Genomic DNA, 22,696 nt, shown 5'->3' on the forward strand with positions numbered 1-22,696 from the left:
ATCTTTGACATGCTTTCAACTACCACCCACAATCTTTGTACATATGGAGACAGCAATCCATATGGAGAGAACACTGGGTTGCCTTTCCAAACACACATTAATTAACATTTCTAGCTAGCAGAAGAGGTTCCGAGATTAGTCTGGCGTGGTGCTCATGGAGCAGAGCAGGATGATCGAGATCCAGCTTCAGGACGATAGAGACCCCTATATAGACTTGGAAGGCCCTTCAGGGCCTGGACGGTCTCCTGGCAGAGTCCTCATTTGTGCAGCTCTAACATAAAAAGAGATCCCTTTGTAGGCCTGAAGAAAAAATGGGAGAATTAGTCCTAATTAAAAGAAACTCGTCTGCAAGTGAGTACTTAACGGATATGAACTGGAAGCCTTTGCCAAGAACCGCTTGGCTGGTGGTCCTTAAGAATCCCTCTGAAGCTGGCTGATGGATGCAGAATTACGTCCTCTAAACCTTCTTAGCTCCTCAGTTTAGAAATAGTTCAAATTTCTGAGTAAAGGCTTCCAAATACACGGATAAACCCCCTCCCCTACCCCAGGAAGCTTTCTCCTTTTCTCTACATGATACATCTCGATGCTTCCCGTGAGCAGCAAAGTGTCCTCTTGTGACATCAAAACAGTATTTTTTTGTCGTAGCATCTTCCTGGTAGACCTTGGGCTCATGATCCATGATACTGTTTCTCCAATTTGATGACTTTAAAGATGCATGGACATCAACTCCCAGAATTCTTAAAGCTGCACTGGGGAATTCTGGGAATTGAAGCCCACGTATCTTGAAGTCCCTAAGGTTGAGAAACACCGATAACCTCTTTTATCAACAACTCATTCAGGATTTTAGGTGTGGATCCTCTGATGTTTAATTAGGTTCTCGTGCGAACAGAAGCTTTTCCCACAGTCCAAACATTTGTAGGGGGTTCTCTCCTGAGTGAATCCGCTGATGCCGGATAAGGTTGGAGCTCTGGCTGAACCCTTTCCCCGCAGTCCAAGCACTTGTACGGCCTCTCGCCCGTGTGGCTTCTCTGGTGGATGATGAGTTGTGATTTGGTGACAAACGATTTCCCGCAATCCAGGCACTGGAAGGGGTTCCCTTTCATGTGGATCCTCTGGTGCTTCAACAGCTTCATGTGGGAGTTGAAGCTCTCCTCGCACTCGGAGCAGGGGAACATCTTCATCCCGGCGGTGGGTCTTCTGATGGACCGTCAGGTGTGAGCTCTGGCTGAAGCATTTCCCGCACGACCAGGCATTTGTAGGGCCTCTCGCCGGTGTGGATCCTCTGGTGGATGATCAGGTAGGACTTGGAGATAAAGGTCTTCCCGCAATCCAGGCATTGATTTGCTGTTGCCGTTGTTGTTACTGCTATTGGTGTTGCTGTTGGTCGTCGGGTCAGCGAACACCTTCTTGGCCATGTGAATGGTTTTGTGGGCCAGGAGCTGGGAACTCACGCGGAAGGCTTTTCCCGCACTCGGAGCACTGGTAGGGCTTCTTCCCCAAGTGGGTCCTCTTGTGGACGTTGAGGTGGGAGCTCTGGCTAAAGCTTTTCCCCGCAGGCCAGGCACTTGAACGGCCGCTCGCCCGTGTGCATCCGCTCGTGGATGATCAGGTAGGACTTGAAGACGAAGGACTTGTTGCAGAAGGAGCACTTGTGCGGCTTCTTCGTCTCGTGGATCTTCTTGTGGGCGAGCAGGTGCGAGCTCACCTTGAAGCTCTTCCCGCAGTCCGAGCACTGGAACGGATTCTTGCCCGTGTGGGTCCCGCTCGTGCACCGTCAGGTTGGAGCTTCTGCGCGAAGCTCTTGCCACAAGCCAAGCACTTGTAGGGTCTCTCCCCCGTGTGGATCCTCTGGTGGAATGATGAGGTAGGACTTGGCGAAGAACGACTTCCCGCAATCGGAGCACTTGTGGGGCTTCTGGGCCGCGTGCATCCGCTTGTGGGCAATCAGGTGGGAATGCACCTTGAAGCTTTTCCCGCAGTCCCGAGCAGATGTAGAGGTTTTCTCCCGTGTGGATTCTCTGGTGCTTCAGCAGGTTGGTGCTGGAGCTGAAACTCTGCCCGCACTGGGAACACGGGAAGGGCTTCACCCCGGTGTGGGTGCGCTTGTGGACGTTCAGGTGGGAGCTTTGGCTGAAACACTTCCCCGCACGTCAAGCACTTGAACGGCCTCTCCCCGGTGTGGATCCTCTGGTGGATGATGAAGTAGGATTTCGTGAAGAAAGCTTTTCCCCGCAGTAGGTGCACTTGTGCGGCTTCTTGGCGGCGTGGTTCCGCTTGTGCGCCATCAGGTGGGAGTTGAGGCGGAAGGACTTCTCGCATTCGGTGCACTTGTAAGGGTTCTGGCGGAGTGGAGGGTTTGGTGCTGGCTGAGGTTGAGCCTGGAGTGGAAGCTTTCGCCGCAGTCGGCGCACTTAAACTGCTTGCCCTTTTTGTGGATCTTCTGGTGCACTTTGAGGTGAGCGTTCTGGTTAAAGGTTTTCCCCGCACTCTAAAGCATTTGTAGGGTTTCTCCCCCGGTGTGAATTCGCTGGTGGATGACCAGATGCAAGGCGGCGAGGAAAGATTTCCCGCAGTCCGGACAGGAGTGAAGCTTCCGCCTGGTGTGGATCCTTTTGTGGGCAATGAAGTGGGCGTGGACCGTGAAGCTTTTCCCCGCAGGTCAAGCATTTGTACGGGGCCCCTTTCACGTGGACACTCTGGTGCTTGCTGAGGTTGGTGCTGGAGCAGAAGCTTTTCCCGCAGTCCGCGCCACTGGAAGGGCTTCACGCCCGTGTGGATGCGCTGATGGACGGTGAGGTTCGAGCGCTGGGTGAAGGTCTTCCCGCAGGACAGGCATTGAAAGGGCCTCTCTCCGGTGTGGATGCGCTGGTGGATGATCAGGTGGGCCTTGGCAATAAAGGACTTGCCACACTCGGGGCACTGATGGGGCTTCTTCTCGTCGTCGTTCTCGTTGCCGGAAAGGGACGGGGAAATAGCTTTGAAGCTCCTCCCGTCGTCGGAGTATTTGTAAAAATTGTTCTTCTCCTGTTTGATCAGGTCGGCTCTCGGCCTGAAGTTCCACCCGCCCGCCAGGTAGGCGTCTTTCCCTTCGTGGAATTGCTCGCCATCCCTGGGGCCGTCCAGCAATTCCTCGCTCTCCCACGGGAGGGAGCCAGATTCCTCCTGCCTTGCAGGCCACTTGCTTTCTTCCTCTCGGCTCGGTACCACTCCTGCAGAACGTCCTCCTCCTCCTCCCCAAAGAGGGGGATTCTGTTCTCCGGGTCTCCCCCGCTTCTGGGTCCTGTTGAAAAACTTGGTCAAAACTTTCGGCATGGGCCATCTTCTCATTCATGCATGGCCATCCTGCACCCACAAAAACCAAGGGGAAATATTAAATAAGGCAATCACATAAAATAAAAATAGGAACAGCATTAGGCGAAACCAGGCCATCTAGCATGGCTCCCCTCTCTGTCTGTTTCTCTATCTATCTGTCCATCCCTCTTCATCTATCTGCCTGCCTGCTTGCCTGTCTGTCCGTCCTTCCTTCTCTATCTATCTATCTATCTATCTATCTATCTATCTATCTATCTATCTATCTATCTATCTACCTACCTACCTACCTACCTACCTACCTACCTACCTACTACCTATCATCTCTCTATCTCTCTGTCTATCCATAATTTCTGAAGCACAGCCCAAGCTGCATTGGTTGCCCATTGGTCTCCTGATTGCAATTCAAAGTATTGATTATGACCTATAAGGCCCTACGTGGCATGGGACCAGATTACCTACGGGACCATCTTGTGCCTTATCCCGGTGATTAGGTCCCACAGAGTCGGCCTTCTCCAGGTCCTGTCAGTCACTCAGTGCTGCCTGGCAGGGCCTAGGGAAAGAGCCTTCTCTGTGGCGACCCTGGCCCTCTGGAATCAGCCCCCCCCAGAGAGTCATATTGCCCCCGCCCCTCCCAGTCTTTTGCAAAGCTTTGAACACACACCTCTGTTGACAGGTTGGCGGCACTAAGAACTCTTGATATCTCTGGCCCATGAATGAAGAATAATGAAGATCAAAGTGGATTTCTGTTTGTAAATGTGTAGGGGTTTTTAGAATTAATGTAAATTAGATGTTTATGTTTTTAGTAGGGTGTTGTGGTTGGCTCTGGGCAAGCTCCTGCAGCAGGGAATTTGGATGTTGATTTAAGGGAATTCTCGGGTGACCAGAGACCTGTTTTATTGCCAGCAGAATCAGGCAGTGAAGTTGACTCAACACCAGGGACAGATGGTGGGGGAGAGGAATCAAACGGGGAGATGGGTGCAGCCAGCCCACCAGTCAGTGCTCCAATTAGTGAATCATCAGAATCAGAGGAGGTCCCACTTGTGGATGCCCGTGTGCGCAGGCTTATGGCAAGAAGGGAGCAGTTGCGCAGGCGTTTCAGAAGATAAGTGAGCACACCTGTTCAAGGGGTAATTATGTTAATGTGTTTTGTGATAAATTACAGACATTGGGAAATGTAGGCTGTGGGTGTTTATCCTTTTCAGAAAGAGACTCCTGAAAGAACATTGCTACAGCTTGTATTATTCAAGGAATTTTACTGAACTTTGGACACTCCATAGTTAAAGAACTCTTGAGGATTTTTTGGCGTGGGTGGCTGTGGAGATTTACAGCCTTCTTATCTGCTCTTTTGTTTTGGCACCCTGCTGCATTCAAGGACTTTTTTTCCCAGGTGAGAGTAATTTGACTCCTTTCCGAATTTGTGTTTTCAAGATTGTTTGAAAAACTTGCTTTAATTTCTTTGGGACTCTGTGTGTTTGAAATTCATTCCAAACTCACTGGGGGCTAATTGCCAAGGGCACGGTATAACAATAGTGAGATTTTTAGTACTTTTAAATATTTAAATGTTAGATTTCTTCATGTATTGCATTCTTTGTTGTGAGCCACCCTGAGTCCCAGAAGAAGGGCGGCATAGAAATCTAATTAATACATTAATAAACAGAGCCAGTAAGAGAAGGGAGGTGCAAGCTAGGATCTGGGAGAGCGGTGTCTGCGAGGCTGTTCCACATGAGTGGCTAGTGCATTTGGGGTGCATGGGGAATGTCCCCCCCTCGCTTTCCTCCTTCTCTAGCTTCGCCTTCTCATGTTGTGTTGTTTGTGTGGCATTTGCGCATGCGTCTAAGTATTTTGGGGGGAGGGGTTATTTTCAAAGGGAGGGCTTATTCTACCACATGTGCTCGAAAGCCCAATTGGGCTTATTATCCAGATATGTCCTAGTTTTGTCATCTGGCGGGACCCAGGGGAAAAGCCTTCTCTGTGGTGGCCCCGACCCTCTGGAACCAACTCCCCCCAGAGATCAGAATTGCCCCCACCCTCCTCGCCTTTCATAAGCTCCTTAAGACCCACCTCTGTCGTCAGGCATAGGGGAATTGAGATATGCCTTCCCCCCCCAGGCATATACAATTTATGCATGGTATGTTTGTGTGTGTATGTTTGGTTTTTAATAAGGGTTTTTTAGCTATTTTAAATATTAGATTTGTCATACGCTGTTTTATTATTGTTGTTAGCTGACTGTTTTTAATGTATTAATTGGATTGCTATTATTCTTGTTTTTCTGTATATGCTGTGAGCTGCCCTGAATCCTCGGAGAGGGGCGGTATGCAAATCCAATTAAATAAATAAATAAAAATAAATTTTGGAAATGGATTTATAATGCTTGCACATAATCTGGAGTGGCGCAGTGGTTAAGAGCGCAGTACTGCAGGCTACTTCAGCTAACTGCTAGCTGTAGTTCAGCAGTTCAAATCTCACCATTGGCTCAAGGTTGACTCAGCCTTCCATCCTTCCGAGGTGGGTAAAATGAGGACCCAGATTGTTGGGAGCAATAGGCTGATCCTATAAACCGCTTAGAGGGGGCTGTAAAGCACTATGAAGCGGTATATAAGTTTAAATGCTATTGCTATCCCTTTTGCGACCCTCTGAGAAGCAAAGTGAGTGGGGAAGAAACATAGAAGACTGACGGCAGAAAAAGACCTTATGATCCATCTAGTCTGCCCTTATACTATTTCCTGTATTTTTATCTTAGGATGGATATATGTTTATGCCAGGCATGTTTAAATTCAGTGACTGTGGATTTGATTGGATTGGATTGGATTTGTATGCCGCCCCTCTCCGTAGACTCGGGGCGGCTAACAACAGTAGTAAAACAGCATATGACAATCCAATATTAAAACAGTTAAAAACCATTATTGTAAAACCAAACATACATACAGACATACCATGCATAAAATTGTAAAGGCCTAGGGGGAAAGAGTATCTCAGTTCCCCCATGCCTGGCGGCAGAGGTGGATTTTAAGAAGCTTACGAAAGGCAAGGAGGGTGGGAGCAATTCTAATCTCTGAGGGGAGTTGGTTCCAGAGGGCCCAACTCCCCCCAGAGATTTACCAACCACCAGCCAGATTCACTTGACAACTGTGGCAAGACAGGTCATAGAATAGGGCAAAATTCATTTAGCAGTTGTCTTGCTTAACAACAGAATTCTTGGGTTCAATTGTGGTCGTAAGTCATAGACTACTGTATATTATGAATTACGTAATGACCTGCTTAACAAACGGCCCATCTTATAATCGTAATTCCGGGCTCCATTATGGTCATGTCCCTGCAAATCCCTTATGGAATATTACAGGGGTAAAGTTAGTTTATTTCTCACCCAGGGAATCAAAATCTCTCTCCTGAACATCCCCGTCAGCCTCGTTCGATGGTGAGTCTTCTCCCTCGGAGAAGTCCAGCGAAATCTCTTCAATGGGTCCCAGCTCCTGGAAGGAAAAGGGAGACGTCACTTCAAGGAAAGATCTGGAAGGATTGGCACTGAGGGGAATAGAAGGAAATATTCATTAAAAAAGATTCATAAAAATATTAAAATAAAGTATTTAAAAGTTAAATTTATTAGATGGAATATACTTTATAGTGATATTTGATAGACAAGTTTATATCTTTAAATTGACTTTAATCATTTTGATTTTAATTATAATTATATAATTGCTGGAAAGTATTGAAAAGCTAAGATTTTTTGTATTAATATTGATTATATAGAGATATTTCATTGATTAGTTTACTTTTCTGTACTGATCTAAACTAGAATTAGTTTTTTTTTCTGTATTAAGAAGACTGAGTGAGGATCAGAATACCTTACTCCTAGTCCAGACCCTTCCCCACTACCCCATAGTGGCTCTCAGATTTAGGTATTTTGATCTTGAAAACACTCAAGATCAGGGCGCCTCTAGGTATCTGCCTCTACCTAGGATTGAACTCACAGCCTGCCCTTTGTGAGGCAAGAGTGCCACCTCTAGGCCACCGCCACCACTCAATTTCTTCCCAACCCATAACCCCCCCAAATCCATTCATTTTTCCTGGATAAGGCCGGGTGTGTGTATGTGTCACAACAGAAGTGGGTTCTAAAACCCTTTCCTACCAGTTCACTTAGAAACATAGAAACATAGAAGATTGATGGCAGAAAAAGACCTCCTGGTCCATCTAGTCTGCCCTTATACTATTTCCTGTATTTTATCTTAAAATGGATATACAGTATGTTTATCCCAGGCATGTTTAAATTCAGTTACTGTGGATTTACCAACCACGTCTGCTGGAGGTTTGTTCCAAGCATCTACTACTCTTTCAGTAAAATAATATTTTCTCATGTTATTTCTAATCTTTCCCCCAACCAACCTCAGATTGTGTCTCCTTGTTCTTGTGTTCACTTTCCTATTAAAAACACTTTTCTCCTGAACCTTATTTAACCCTTTAACATATTTAAATGTTTCGATCATGTCCCCCCTTTTCCTTCTGTCCTCCAGACTATACAGATTGAGTTCATTGTCTTTCCTGATACGTTTTATGCTTAAGACCTTCCACCATTCTTGTAGCCCGTCTTTGGACCCCTTCAATTTTGTCAATATCTTTTTGTAGGTGAGGTCTCCAGAACTGAATACAGTATTCCAAATGAGGTCTCACCAGCGCTCTATATAAGGGGATCACAATCTCCCTCTTCCTGCTTGTTATACCTCTAGCTATGCAGCCAAGCATCCTACTTGCTTTTCCTACCGCCCGACCACACTGCTCACCCATTTTGAGACTGTCAGAAATCACTACCCCTAAATCCTTCTCTTCTGCTAACACAGAACTGCCAATACAATACTCAGACTGAGGATTCCTTTCCCCCAAGTGCATTATTTTACATTTGGAAACATTAAACTGCAGTTTCCATTGCTTTGACCATTTATCTAGTAAAGCTAAATCATTTGCCATATTACATATACCTCCAGGAATATCAACCCTATTGCATACTTTAGAGTCATCGGCAAATAGGCAAACCTTCCCTACCAAACCTTCCTATCTTGCTGCAAAGAAGGCCCGAAAGCTCACCTCTTCTTCCCAACCTGCCTCGGCGGGCTGCCTTTGCAGGAAATCCTCAGCCAGAGAAACCGCCTGGGAGCAAGTCTCCGGGCCGTGTTCCCGCACCCAACACTGCATGTCTGCGGGCAGGATGGCCAGGAACTGCTCCAGGATCAACAGCTCCAAAATCTGCTCCTTGGAGTGTCTCTCCACCCTCAGCCACTGATAGCAAAGTTTCTGGAGCTGGCTGTAGACGCCCCTCGGGCCTTCAGCCTCCTGGTAGCAGAACCGGCGGAAGTTCTGCCGCTGGCGCTCCCTGGCAATGGCGTCCCCCCTCAAGATGGCCGCTTTCACCTTGTCATAGTCCACCCGGTCCCTAGTGTCCAGGTTGCTGAAGATCTGCTCCGCTTCCCCGCTCAGGGCAGGCAAGAGGCGGGCCATCCAGTCTTCTCTGGGCCACTGGCAGGCCTGGGCCACTTGTTCGAAAGACGTCAGGAAGGTCTTGGCGTTATCCCAGGGGGTGGGCTCTTCCAGCAACTGGGGCGCCTCCCATTCTGAGTGGGGGTATTCCAGTTTCTGCAGAAACTCCTGCCACTGGGTCTCCCACTGTTGAAGGAGACCGTCTCCGGCTTCCTGGTCTCCGGGTGGCCTTTGCCAGAACTCACGGAAGCTTCCGGGCTGTAGGAGGTGAGGAGTTTCCTCCAAGCCTTCTCCAGACGTGGAGCCCGACGGCTCTTCTTCCTCCGTCTTAATCCGCTGATGCATTCCTTGCTCCAGCTCGGCATGAAACCGGAGGCCGAAGCTTGACTGGGTCCCCTCCTTGGCAGCCATTTTGTCCCAAGTCTGGATGGGCCTCATCCGTGGTCAGCCGGCCCCTTTCCTTAGGAGACTGCCCAGTCCTCAGCTGGATCAAACATCTGTCTGAGTGCAGCGGTCAATTCCTGAACAGGTTCTCGTGTAAAGTTGTTTGGTCAGTGGCGGGCACTCTGGTTACGCCATTAACTCTTAAGTTTAGTCAGATAGGCCGTCTCTGCAGGGGAGATGGAAAAAGGCTAAGGAAAGAAGCAGGAATGAATGGTTAAAAAAAAAAAAAAGAACCTCGATATTAAACCAACTTTTACAGAACTCCTAATTGCATTCCGCAAGCAGACTAAAAAATAAAATAAAATTACAGACTGTCCAAGTCTTATAACATAGAAACATAGAAATCTGACGGCAGGAAAAGTCCTCATGGTCCATCTAGTCTGCCCTTATACTATTTTCTGTATTTTATCTTAGGATGGATATATGTTTATCTCAGGCATATTTAAATTCAGTCACTGTGGATTTATCTACCATGTCTGCTGGAAGTTTGTTCCAAGGATCTACTACTCTTTCAGTAAAATAATTATTTTCTCATGTTGCTTTTGATCTTTCTCCCAACTAACTTCAGATTGTGTCCCCTTGTTCTTGTGTTCACTTTCCTATTAAAAACGCTTCCCTCCTGGACCTTATTTAACACTTTGACATATTTAAATGTTTCGATCATGTCCCCCCTTTTCCTTCTGTCCTCCAGACTATACAGATTGAGTTCATTAAGTCTTTCCTGATACGTTTTATGCTTAAGACCTTCCACCATTCTTGTAGCCCGTCTTTGGACCCGTTCAATTTTGTCAATATCTTTCTGTAGGTGAGGTCTCCAGAACTGAACACAGTATTCCAAATGTGGTCTCACCAGCGCTCCAGATAGCGGGAACACAATCTCCCTCTTCCTGCTTGTTATACCTCTAGCTATGCAACCAAGCATCCTACTTGCTTTCCCTACCGCCTGATTGCACTGTTCACCCATTTTGAGATTATCATTGTGTTGTTCATGATTCTTGATAAATGTATCTTTTCTTTTATGTACACTGAGAGCATATTCAATTCAATTCAATTTATTAGATTTGTATGACGCCCCTCTCCGCAGACTTGGGGCGGCTCACAACAATAATAACACAATATAAAACAAATCTAATAATTATAAGTCCATTAAAAAAATCCTTATTAAAAAGAAAACACACACAAGCATACCATGCATAAACTGTATAGGCCCGGGGGAGATGTCCCAGTTCCCCCATGCCTGGCGGCAGAGGTGGGTTTCTGCAACACTCCGTGGCCTGCATTGGCTGCCGATCAGTTTCCAGTCACAATTCAAAGTGTTGGTTATGACCTTTAAAGCCCTGCATGGCATTGGACCAGAATACCTCCGGAACCGCCTGCTACCGCACAAATCCCAGCAACCGATAAAGTCCCGCAGAGTTGGCCTTCTCCAGGTCCTGTCGACCAAACATTGTCGTTTGGTGGGCGCCAGGGGAAGAGCCTTCTCTGTGGCAGCCCCGGCCCTCTGGAATCAACTCCCCCCGAAGATTAGAACGGCCCCCACCCTCCTTGTCTTTCGCAAGTTACTCAAGACCCATCTATACCGCCAGGCATGGGGGAGTTGAGACACCTTTCCCCCAGGCTTTTTTTTAATATTTATGTTTGGGTATGTATATGTTGTTTGCTTTTTAAAATATGATAGGGTTTTATGTGCTTTTTAATATTAGATTTGTTTTCGCTGGAATATTGTTTTTATTATTGTTGTGAGCCGCCCCGAGTCTTCGGAGAGGGGCGGCATACAAATCTAATAAATTGAATTGAATTAAGAAGTTTACGAAAGACAAGGAGGGTGGGTGCAATTCTGCACCAAATATGGACCAAAGACATATTCCTTGTGTGTCCAATCACACTTGGCCAATAAAGAATTCTTATTTATTATTCTGTTGCAGTAACCTCATGGTCATGTGATCGAAATCCAGACACTTGGCAACTGGGTTATATTATACGACGGTTGCAGTGTCCGGAGCAGGGGGTGGGAGTCATGTTTTGTGATCCCCTGGAGACTTTCCGACGAGGAAAATCAATGGGGAAACCAGATTCACGTAACAACCGTGTTATTAACAACTGCAGTATTGCAGAAATAAAAGGGGACAAGTATCAGATTTAGCAATGGAAATTTTGGGCTCAATTCTGGGTCATAAGTCAAGGATTGCCTGTAATTGCTATGAAAACTGTATTTTTTAGAATATAAGACACACCTTAGTTTTTGGGGAGGAAAATAGGGAAAAGAATCTGCTTACCAGGTATTCATCTAACTAGCATCCTTAGTCTGGTCAGCTTCACACATTCTGGGCCTAGAAAGTTTAGAACTAAGACGCCTTAAACAAGATCTAAGTATTGCCCACAAGATCATATGCTGCAACGTCCTGCCTGTCGGCGACTACTTCAGCTTCAACTACAACAACACAAGAGCACACAACAGATTTAAACTTAATATTAACCGCTCCAAACTTGACTGTAAAAAATATGACTTCAATAACCGAGTTGTCGAAGCGTGGAACTCATTACCGGACTCCGTAGTGTCATCCCCAAACCCTAAACACTTTACCCTTAGATTATCTACGGTTGACCTATCCAGATTATTTTATCCCCTGATTAATGGCTTAAAAAAAATTTACTCTGAGAGAATAACAACAACAACAACAATAATAATAATTTATTAGATTTGTATGCCGCCCCTCTCCGAGGACTCGGAGCAGCTCACAACAATAAAACATCATATACAAATCCAATGTTAAAACAGTCTTTTTAAAAACCCTATTAAAAACAGCCATACAGGCCAAACACACCATCCATAAAATCAAAGGCAGCTAAGGATATATCAATTCCTCCATGCCTGGCGACATAGATGAGTTTTCAAAAGTTTGCGAAAGGCAAGGAGGATGGGGGCAGTCCTAATCTCTGGGGGGAGCTGATTCCAGAGGTCTGGGGCCACCACAGAGAAGGCTCTTCCCTTGGGTCCCGCCAGACGGCATTGTTTCATCGACGGGACCCGGAGAAGGCCAACTCTGTGGGACCTAATCGGTTGCTGGGATTCGTGCGGCAGCAGGCGGTCCCGGAGGTATTCTGGTCCAAAGCCATGTAGGGCTTTAAAGGTCATAGCCAACACTTTGAATTGTGACCGGAAACTGATCGGCAGCCAGTGCAGGCTGCGGAGTGATGACAAAACATGGGCATATCTGGGAATGCCCACCGTGGCTCTTGCAGCGGCATTCTGCACGATCTGAAGTTTCCGAATACTTTTCAAAGGTAGCCCCATGTAGAGAGCATTGCAGTAGTCGAACCTCGAGGTGATGAGGGCAGGAGTGACTGTGAGCAATGACTCCCGGTCCAAATAGGGCGGCAACTGGTGCAGCAGGCGAACCTGGGCGAACGCCCCCCTCGCCACAGCTGAAAGATGGTTCTCTAATGTGAGCTGTGGATCGAGGAGGACGCCCAAGTTGCGGACCCTCTCCGAGGGGGTCAGTAATTTCCCCCCAAGAGTGATGGATGGACAGATGGAATTGTCCTTGGGAGGCAAAACCCACAGTGAAAGAGCTTGCAAGCCAGTAAGAGCTGGGAACATCATTAGCAGCTGGAAAGAAACGGTCTGAACAAATAGAGTTGGAAAAAAACCTGCAAAGACTTAGGCTTGGAAAACATTCTTCTTTGCAGAAAGTAACAATGAAAGAGCTTGCAAGCAGGTAAGCCTGGAAAGGAACATTTGAAGCAAGTTAGACCAATGGGGGGGAAATCCTGCAAAGACTTAGGTCCTGGAAAACTTTCTTCTTCGCAGAAAGTAACAATGAAAGAGCTTGGGTACTCACTCCTCCACTTGAAATGGAATGCCCTACGAAAACAGACTATCAATCCTAGGCCTAGAAAGCCTAGAACTAAGACGCCTAAAACATGATCTAAGTACTGCCCACAAAATCATATGCTGCAAGGTCCTGCCTGTCAATGACTACTTCAGCTTCAACCACAACAACACAAGAGCACGCAACAAATTCAAACTTAATATTAATCGCTCCAAGCTTGAATGTAAAAAATATGACTTTAGCAATTGAGTTGTCGAAGCATGGAACTCATTCCCGGACTCAGTAGTGTCAACCCCTAACCTCCAACATTTCTCCTTTAGACTATCCATGACTGACCTATCCAGATTCCTAAGAGGTCAGTAAGGGGCGAGGACAAGTGCACTAGAGTGCCTTCCATCCCCTGTCCCATTGCTCTCCTATATCTCCTATACCTTTGTACTATTCCTATATCTATTCTTCTATTCTTTCATTGACATGTTCTATTACTATATCTTCTTTTCTATTCTTTCATAGATATATTTTACTATGAGTATCTCCTCCATAACCTTCATCATGTATTTTACTATGTGTGTGTGTGTGTGTGTATATATATATATATATATGTCACATGTTTAAGCTGAATTTGAAAATTAAGGGAGACTATATATATACAGTATATATATATATATATATATATATTTATATATATATATATATATATTTACAACAAAGCAAGGATTGGAACTCCAGCCTGAAGATGGTGAATGTGATTTCACCGAAACGTCGCATAGACATGCAAAACATTACACAGGGCAAAACCCGAACTCAGAACAATCTACATATATATATATATATATATATATATATATATATATATATATATATATATATATATATATATATATACTCACTAAAACTCTCATTGTGTATTGGACAAAATAAAATAAATAAATAAATAAATAAATAAATAAATAATAAAAAAGTCAGCTGAGGGCCAGACAAAGAATAATGGATGGAAACTGATCATGGAGAGATTTAATCTAGAAATAAGGAGGAACTTGAGACCTACCTATAGATTAACAACAACAACAACATCTGTTTTAAAACTTCCAGTGTTGGGGCATTTACAACTTCTGGAGGCAAGCTGTTCCACCGATTAACTATTCTGACTGTCAGGAAATTTCTCCTTAGTTCTAAGTTGCTTCTCTCCTTGTTTAGTTTCCACCCATTGCTTCTTGTTCTACCCTCAGGTGCTTTGGAGAACAAGTTGACTCCCTCTTCTTTGTGGCAACCCCTGAGATATTGGAACACTGCTATCATGTCTCCCCTGGTCCTTCTTTTCATTAAACTAACCATGTCCAGTTCCTGCAACTGTTCTTCATATGTTTTAGCCTACAGTCCCTTAATCATCTTTGTTGCTCTAGATTAGATTATCAAGGGAACCCGCCACCTCTGTCGGGAATACAGTACCCAAATTAATTAGGAGTTATTAAGGGGCTATTGGGAGCTCTGAAACAGATTGCTAGGTTGTAAGTGGGAATAATGATTGAAAATAGGCTAGCAACCTTGTCTAATACTGAAATAACTAACAGGTGGTGGATCCTGTTAGCAGTTAACACTTCCAATGTTGGAGCATTCACAATTTCTGGAGGCAAGTTGTTCTTGTTCCAACTGTCAGGAAATTTCTCCTTAGTTCTAAGTTGCTTCTTTCCTTCATTAGTTTCCACCCATTGCTTCTTGTTCTATCCCCAGGTGCTTTGGAGAATAGCTTGACTCTCTCTTCGTTGTGGCAGCCCCTGAGATATTGTAAGATTGCTATCAGGTCACCCCCTAGTCCTTCTTTTTCATTAAATTTTTAGGATGTTGCTTCAAAAAGGTCTCAAACATCATTCTTTGAACCTTTACTACACATTGATTGTTTATAATTTGGAATCTCACTTTGAATTTTGGGAATCAGGTCTGAGATTAAGTTGTTGACGCCAGCTAATTGTATGGTTTTAAACCAGCTTAATTACACTCTGATCCAACACAGGCCATCAACCAATTGCTAAAACAATAAACTGAAAGCCTTAATATTTGTACAAATTGATGGCAAAATAAGAACTAAGGAAATTGAAGAAGATAACTTAATAGGGACACTAACACATTTGCATAGCAATGTTAATAAGTACAGTGTTCCCTCGCTTTTCGCGGGGGGTGCATTCCGAGACCGCCCGCGAAAGTTGAATTTCCGCGAAGTAGAGATGCGGAAGTAAATACACTATTTTTGGCTATGAATAGTATCACAAGCCATCCCTTAATACTTTAAACCCTTAAATTGCAATTTTCCATTCCCTTAGCAACCATTCAGATTATTACTCACCATGTTTATTTATTAAAGTTTATTAAAAAAAATATTTATTAAAGGCAGACAAAAGTTTGGCGATGACATATGACGTCATCGGGTGGGAAAAACCGTGGTATAGGGAAAACCCCCGCAAAGTATTTTTTAATTAATATTTTTGAAAAACCGTGGTATAAATTTTCCGCGATGTTCGAACCCGCGAAAATCGAGGGAACACTGTATTAATATTCAAAACTCTATGATCGGTCAACTTGAGCCACTTTGCTAGGGAATTTTTGAGATTGAAGCCCAGATGTCTTAAAGTGGCCAAGGTGAAAGTGCTCCATGGTGGGGATCTCCAAATTTGACAATTTTAAGACTTGCGGACTCATGCCGAATAGGGAATTCTGGGAGTTGCAGTCCACAAGTCTTAAAGTTGCTTAGTTTGGAGACCTCTGATCCCGATGATAATTTTAAATGTACTATTGTTATTTTAGATTCTAATTATTAGATTTGTCATTATGTATTGTTTTTATCACTGTTGTTAGCCGCCCCGAGTCTACGGAGAGGGGCGGCATACAAATCTAATTATTATTATTATTATTATTATTATTATTATTATTATTAATAATAATAATAATAATAATCCTGGTGGGATCATAAGCCCGAAAAAGTGGTCGAAAATGAGCAAGCAAAACTACTGTGGGACTTCCGACTTCAGACTGACCGAATTCTGAAGCATAACACACCAGACATTGTGATTGTGGAGAAAAAGAAAGTATGGATTATCGACGTCGCAATCCCAGGAGACAGCAGAATTGAGGAGAAGCAGCTAGAGAAATTAGTGAAATACGAAGATCTAAAAATCGGGCTGCAACGTCTCTGGCATAAGCCAGTGAAAGTGGTCCCAGTGGTACTTGGCACGCTGGGCGCAGTACCAAAGGATCTCAACGGACATTTGAAAACCATCGGAATTGACAAAATCTCCATCTGTCAATTGCAAAAGGCTGTTTTATTGGAATCGGCAAACATAATTCGCCACTACATCACGCAGTCCTAGGTGCTTGGGAAGCGCCCGACTGGTGATGAAATACGAAATCTAGCATAGTGATCTCGTTTGCTGTGTTGTACTGAAATAATAATAATAATAATAATAATAATAATAATAATAATAATAATAATAATAATAAATTACTAGAGTTGAAAGGGGTCTTGTAGGTCATCTAGTCCAACCCCCCACTCAAGCAGGAGTCCCTACTCCATTTTGGACAAATGGCAGTCCAATCTATTCTTGAAAGTCTCAAGTGTTGGAGTTCCCACAATCCCCGCAGGCAACTTCTGTTCCACTGGCTGATCACTCTCATTGTCAGAAAGTTCCTCCTTATTTCCAGGTTGAATCTCTCCTTGGTCACTTACATCTGTTATTCCTTGTCTGGCCTTCCCGTGGCTCCCTCCTCTCTGTGGCAGCCCCTCAAGTATTGGAACACTGCTATCATGTCCTTCTGGTCCTTCTATTTGCCAGATTAGCCATGCCCAGTTCCTGCAACCTCTCTTCATATGTTATAGTTTCCAGTTCTCCTATCATACTGCTTGCTCGCTTCTGCACTTTCCCTAGAGTTACAATGTCTTTTTTGTAGGGTGGCGACCAAAACTGGATGCTGGTTGGTAAATCCACAGTAACTGAATTTAAACATGCCTGGGATAAACATATATCCATTGTAAGATAAAATACAGGAAATAGTATAAGGGCAGACTAGATGGACCATGAGGTCTTTTTCTGCCGTCAGTCTTCTATGTTTTCTATGTTTCTATTACTCTAAGTGTGGCCTAACTAAGGCTTTATACAGTGATATTAGTACCTCCCTAGTCTAAGTCTAAGTGCTATACCTCCGGGACTGCCTTCTGCCGCACGAATCCCAGCGGCCAATCAGGTCCCACAGAGTCGGCCTTCTCCGGGTCCTGTCGACTAAACAATGCCGTTTGGCGAGACCCAGGGGAAGAGCCTTCTCTGTGGTGGCCCCGGCCCTCTGGAATCAACTCCCCCTGGAGATTCGAATTGCCCCTACTCTTCCCGCCTTCCGCAAGATGTTGAAGACCTATCTATGTCGCCAGGCATGGGGGGGAATAACTATCTTGTCCCCCCAGCACCACCTTTTTTCTGACAGTAATATATGAGAATGGTATGATTGTACAGTAATGATCATTTTTAAATATTTATGGGTTTTAAATTGTTTTTAACTTATATTGGATTTGTACTTTGTATATTGTATTGCTGTTTGTTGTGAGCCACCCCGAGTCTTCGGAGAGGGGCGGCATACAAATCTAATAAAATTAAAACTAAACTAAACTATTCCTATTTTGGCCATAAGAAATCTAATGCATAAAAATATAAATAATAAACGATAAAAAGCATGAAGTCAACTCATGGCGTTCTCTCTTTCTCTCTCTCTCTCTCACACACACACACAGAGGACAAAAACCTCAGGACCAGCGTGAGCTGTGAAATGTCCCACCATGCTCCCAAAATGCATCAACCCCCCCCTCACCTGTTTCTTTAGGATAGACTGCCCTGGAATACAGCATCTCTATGCAGTTGGAATCCTGCAAAATACACACAAACACACTTTCTCTTTGGGGCTCTTTCCCTTCATCCTTGTTATTAAAGTGAGGTCTAGCAACCTGCTTTGTGATTTTTAGGGCATCTTTGTGTGTCCGCCTGCCCCCCCCCCCCCCACCTCTATTGGCTTGTCTCGTTTCCTTTTCTTTTTTTCTACAAAAAAAAAAAGAGAGAAAAGGCAAGGGAGAAATGCTGCAGAGAGGGTTCTCCCCATCACCCCCACCCCACCCCCCCTATTGCCTGGAAGGCTGGGAAAGCGTTGTCCTGTTGGTTTTCTGCCTGCCCTGCATCTCTTGTGCAGAGGGAAGGCGGCCTGCTCCCCCTTTTCCTTCCTCCCCCCCTTTCTTCCATCCAGCCCTCTGCCGCGCTTACCCCAGTCCCTCTGCGGGCTCTTAGCAGCAGCAGCACCTTCTCCCATCTTCCATTCAGCAGCTTCTGCAGGAAATTAAAACAGGAAGGAACTTTTATCCTTTTTTTTTTTTAGGATTTTTTTTTTTTTTGTTAAATGCCTCTAAACTCCCAGCCCCTTTCATCTTCCGGAGCCCCTCTAGGAATTGCCCCTTCTTTCCCTTTAACCCGTGGAGTGCCGGAGGAAAACCGGGAGCGGAGGGTTTTCTTCCCTTGCGAGCGGGTGGATTTCCCCCCCCCCCCCCAACCGGTTCCCTTTCAATTCTCCGCGTGGAGGATTCACAGATGAGTTGGAAGGCGCCGAGATCAAGGGAGGTACTAGCACCACTTAAGGCCTTGGTAAGGCCGCACCTAGAGTACTTTGACAAAACAAACAAATAAAATAAATACTGCATCCAGTTTTGGTCACGCACACTAATTAAAAAAGATGCTGAGACTTTAGAGGAGAGCAACAAAGAAGATTAGGGGACTGGGGGCTGACACATATAATGGATGGCTGCAGGAACTCTATTTGTTTATTTATTTCTAACTGCATAGGCAGTTCTGTGTTAGCAAAAACTTCAGAAGAGAAGGATTTAGGGGTAGTGATTTCTGACAGTCTCAAAATGGGTGAGCAGTGTGGTCGGGTGGTAGGAAAGGCAAGTAGGATGCTTGGCTGCATAGCTAGAGGTATAACAAGCAGGAAGAGGGAGATTGTGATCCCCTTATATAGAGCGCTGGTGAGACCACATTTGGAGTACTGTGTTCAGTTCTGGAGACCTCACCTACAAAAAGATATTGACAAAATTGAACGGGTCCAAAGACGGGCTACAAGAATGGTGGAAGGTCTTAAGTATAAAACGTATCAGGAAAGACTTAATGAACTCAATCTGTATAGTCTGGAAGACAGAAGGAAAAGGAGGGACATGATCGAAACATTTAAATATGTTAAAGGGTTAAATAGGGTTCAGGAGGGAAGTGTTTTTAACAGGAAAGTGAACACAAGAACAAGGGGACACAATCTGAAGTTAGTTGGGGGAAAGATCAAAGGCAACATGAGAAAATATTATTTTACTGAAAGAGTAGTAGATCCTTGGAACAAACTTCCAGCAGACGTGGTTGGTAAATCCACAGTAACCGAATTTAAACATGCCTGGGATAAACATATATCCATTATAAGATAAAATACAGGAAATAGTATAAGGGCAGACTAGATGGACCATGAGGTCTTTTTCTGCCGTCAGTCTTCTATGTTTCTATGTTTTATTTTGTCCAATACACAATGAAGGTTATAGAGGATATACTCATAGTAAAATATATCAGAAAGAATAGAAGATATAGGAATAAAATTATCAATGAAAGAATAGAGAAAGGATATATAATAATAATAATAATAATAATTATTATTATTATTTATTAGATTTGTATGCCGCCCCTCTCCGAGTCGGAGCGGCTCACAACAACAGTAGATAAAATAAAATACAATATTTTGGGGATAGAGGAGAAGATATAGGAGATATAGGAGAGAGAATAAGACAGGGCGGTGGAAGGCACTTTAGTGCGCTTGTGCACGCCCCTTACTGACCTCTTAGGAATCGGGAGAGGTCAACCGTGGAAAGTTTAAGGGTAAAATGTTGGGGGTTAGGGGATGAACACTACGGAGTCCGGTAATGAGTTCCACGCTTCAACAACTCAATTACTAAAGTCGTATTTTTTACAGTCAAGTCTGGAGCGGTTAATATTGAGCTTGAATCTATTGTGTGCTCTTGTGTTGTGGTTGAAGCTGAATTAGTCGTTGGCAGGCAGGATGTTGCAGCATATGATATTGTGGGCAGTATTTAGATCGTGTTTAAAGCGTCATAGTTCTAAGCTTTCTAGAGCCAGGATTGCAAATCTAGTCTTGTAGGGTATTCTGTTTCGAGTGGAGGAGTGAAGGGCTCTTCTGGTGAAGTATCCTTTTTTAAAATAATTTTTATTGGTTTTTCTTTGAGACAAACAAGACAGACAACATTTAACATTTAAAGGAGCTACCATTGCTCCACTAAGCATAGAGGTCTTGCTAATACAAAAAAAAATGGCTAATTATAATTCAGATCAGTACAGAAAGATAATTCTTGATATACTTCTATAATCTAACATCTACTTCAGTATTTCCATTTTAACATTATAATTAAAATCAATTAATAAATCTGAAAACTTATCCATAACATTTCTTAATATACTATTATAATATAGTATCTACTTCAACATTTATGTTATAATATTGTAATTGAAATAATTGAAATCAATTAATAAGATTAAAAACTTATCCATAAAATTTCAATATGTCATTTATTCAATTTAATAAATTTAAATTTTCTAAAAATTTTCAAGGGTGTTAATGTCCAAGATGCGGTATGGGTTCCAAACAGATGAGCTGTATTTGAGAATGGGTCTGGCAAAAGTTTTGTAAGCTCTGGGAAGAGAAGGACCAGGGGAGACATGATAGGAGTCTTCCAATATCTCAGGGGCTGCCACAAAGAAGAGGGAGCGAAGCTATTCTCCAAGGGTTGAACAAGAAGCAATGAGCTGGAAGTAATCAAGGAGAGAAGCAAACTGGAACTAAGGAGGAATCTCCTGACCATAGTTCCCTCTAAGCTGAGCAGTGAGCAATCGCTCACTTAAAAATCATCATCAACTCAGAGTTTTCCAAACCTGCCCAGAAGCTGAGAGGGAAAGAGTGAGAGGGAAGGAGAGAGAGAGGAAGAGAGAGAAACAGATAGAAAAAAGAGAGGAAGGAAAAGAGAAAGAAAAAGAATGGGAGTAAGGAAGAGAGAAAGAAAATCAAAATGTAGTTTGAAACTAGCTCAACTATTTAAGTGGCATTTTGATATTGATAGAGTTGCCCTATTATGAGCTCACTGTTATAGACACACAGTACAGTATTTTATTTTGAAATTCTCTGAGGCAAAGCAGGGTGGGTTTTTTGTTTGTTTCTTCCTTTCTTTATTATTTCTGTGCCGCCCAGTCCCGAAGGGACTGTCGCTCAGACACTATACTTTTCCACCCCCCACCCCCAAAAAATTAGAGGGAACACTGCTCCTGACAGTGAGAAAAATTACCGAGAGCCTTGGTGGGTGCAGTGATTAGAGTGCAGTGTTGCAAGCTATTTCTGCTGATCACCAGCTGCCAGCAGTTTGGTAGATTTAATCTCAAGGTTGAGATTCAAGGCCAAAGTAGACTCAGCCTTCCCTCCAGTAAAGGGCTGCTGCCCCCACAGTAGGGGAATGGGAGGGGACACACAACACAGTGTGGGTAGTAAGTTTATGCACTATTTATTGTTCTGTCGGGCTCTCTGGTAGAATCCTCCCAAAAATTCACAGGTACAAATTTCAGACACACACACGTTTGAAAATTCAAAACAATGTTCTTTATAATGAAAATTCACTTAAACCAAGCCCTCTTTTGGTATAGAAAAGAGCACTGGTCTCCAAACAAACTGGTAATTTGTACAAGTCCCTTATCAGTTCTGTGATACTTAGCTTGCAGATGTGAGGCAATTCACAGTCCTTCTTTCACAAAGTGAAACACACTTTGCTCTGGTTTAGTTTCAAAGTGGGGAAAAATCAGCACACAAAAAGTCAAAGTCAGTAAAGCAGTCACGAACCACAAGGATCACATAATCCTCCACAATGGCCAAACCCACAGGCTGCTATTTATAGCAGCCTCACTAATTACCACAGCCCCACCCAACCACAGGTGGCCTCATTTTCTTTGATAATAATCTCTCAGCTGTTGCTGCCTATGCATCTCCCTCCTCATGCGTGCCTGTATCATTAACTCTTGTTCTGAATCCAAGGAGGAGCTACATAATTGTTCTCCTTCTAAGCTGTCTGCCACACTCTCCTCCTCCCTGTCACTCATGTCTTCTTGGTCAGAGGAGCCTTCATCAGCAAATTCCACCGGGGGCAAAACAGGCCTGCAGCATGTGGATGTCTCCCCCACATCCACAGTCCTTGGGGCAGGAGCTGGGCCAGAGCTAATCACAACAGACAGGGAATAAACCTCTACCAGCGCTCAGAGAAAAGCTCCCTTCGCTCTGGGCAGCCGAGGAGTCACCACAGCAAAGGCCCCATCTACAAAGCGAGCGAGCAAGAGAGGTTAGCCCTTCAGCATGGGAAGGAAGAGGCAGCACGTAGCAGCAGCAGCAGCCAGTATATGGGAGGCAATCTCACGCATTCACTGGCTGGGGAATTCTGGGAGTTGAAGTCCAAATATCTTCAAGTTGCCAAGGTTGGGAGACACTGGACTAGGCAAACAGAAACTTAGTAAAATAAAATAATTTGCCCACACGTC

At 44.2% G+C, this 22,696-nt stretch overlaps 1 pseudogene; it reads right to left on the minus strand.

The window, feature by feature from the left end:
- Nucleotides 1-514: 514 nt before the first annotated feature.
- Nucleotides 515-18,404, minus strand: LOC139155937 (zinc finger protein 585A-like; annotated as a pseudogene).
- Nucleotides 18,405-22,696: the final 4,292 nt, after the last annotated feature.

This window comes from Erythrolamprus reginae, unplaced genomic scaffold, assembly GCF_031021105.1.
Source record: "Erythrolamprus reginae isolate rEryReg1 unplaced genomic scaffold, rEryReg1.hap1 scaffold_145, whole genome shotgun sequence".
NCBI lineage: Eukaryota > Metazoa > Chordata > Lepidosauria > Squamata > Dipsadidae > Erythrolamprus > Erythrolamprus reginae.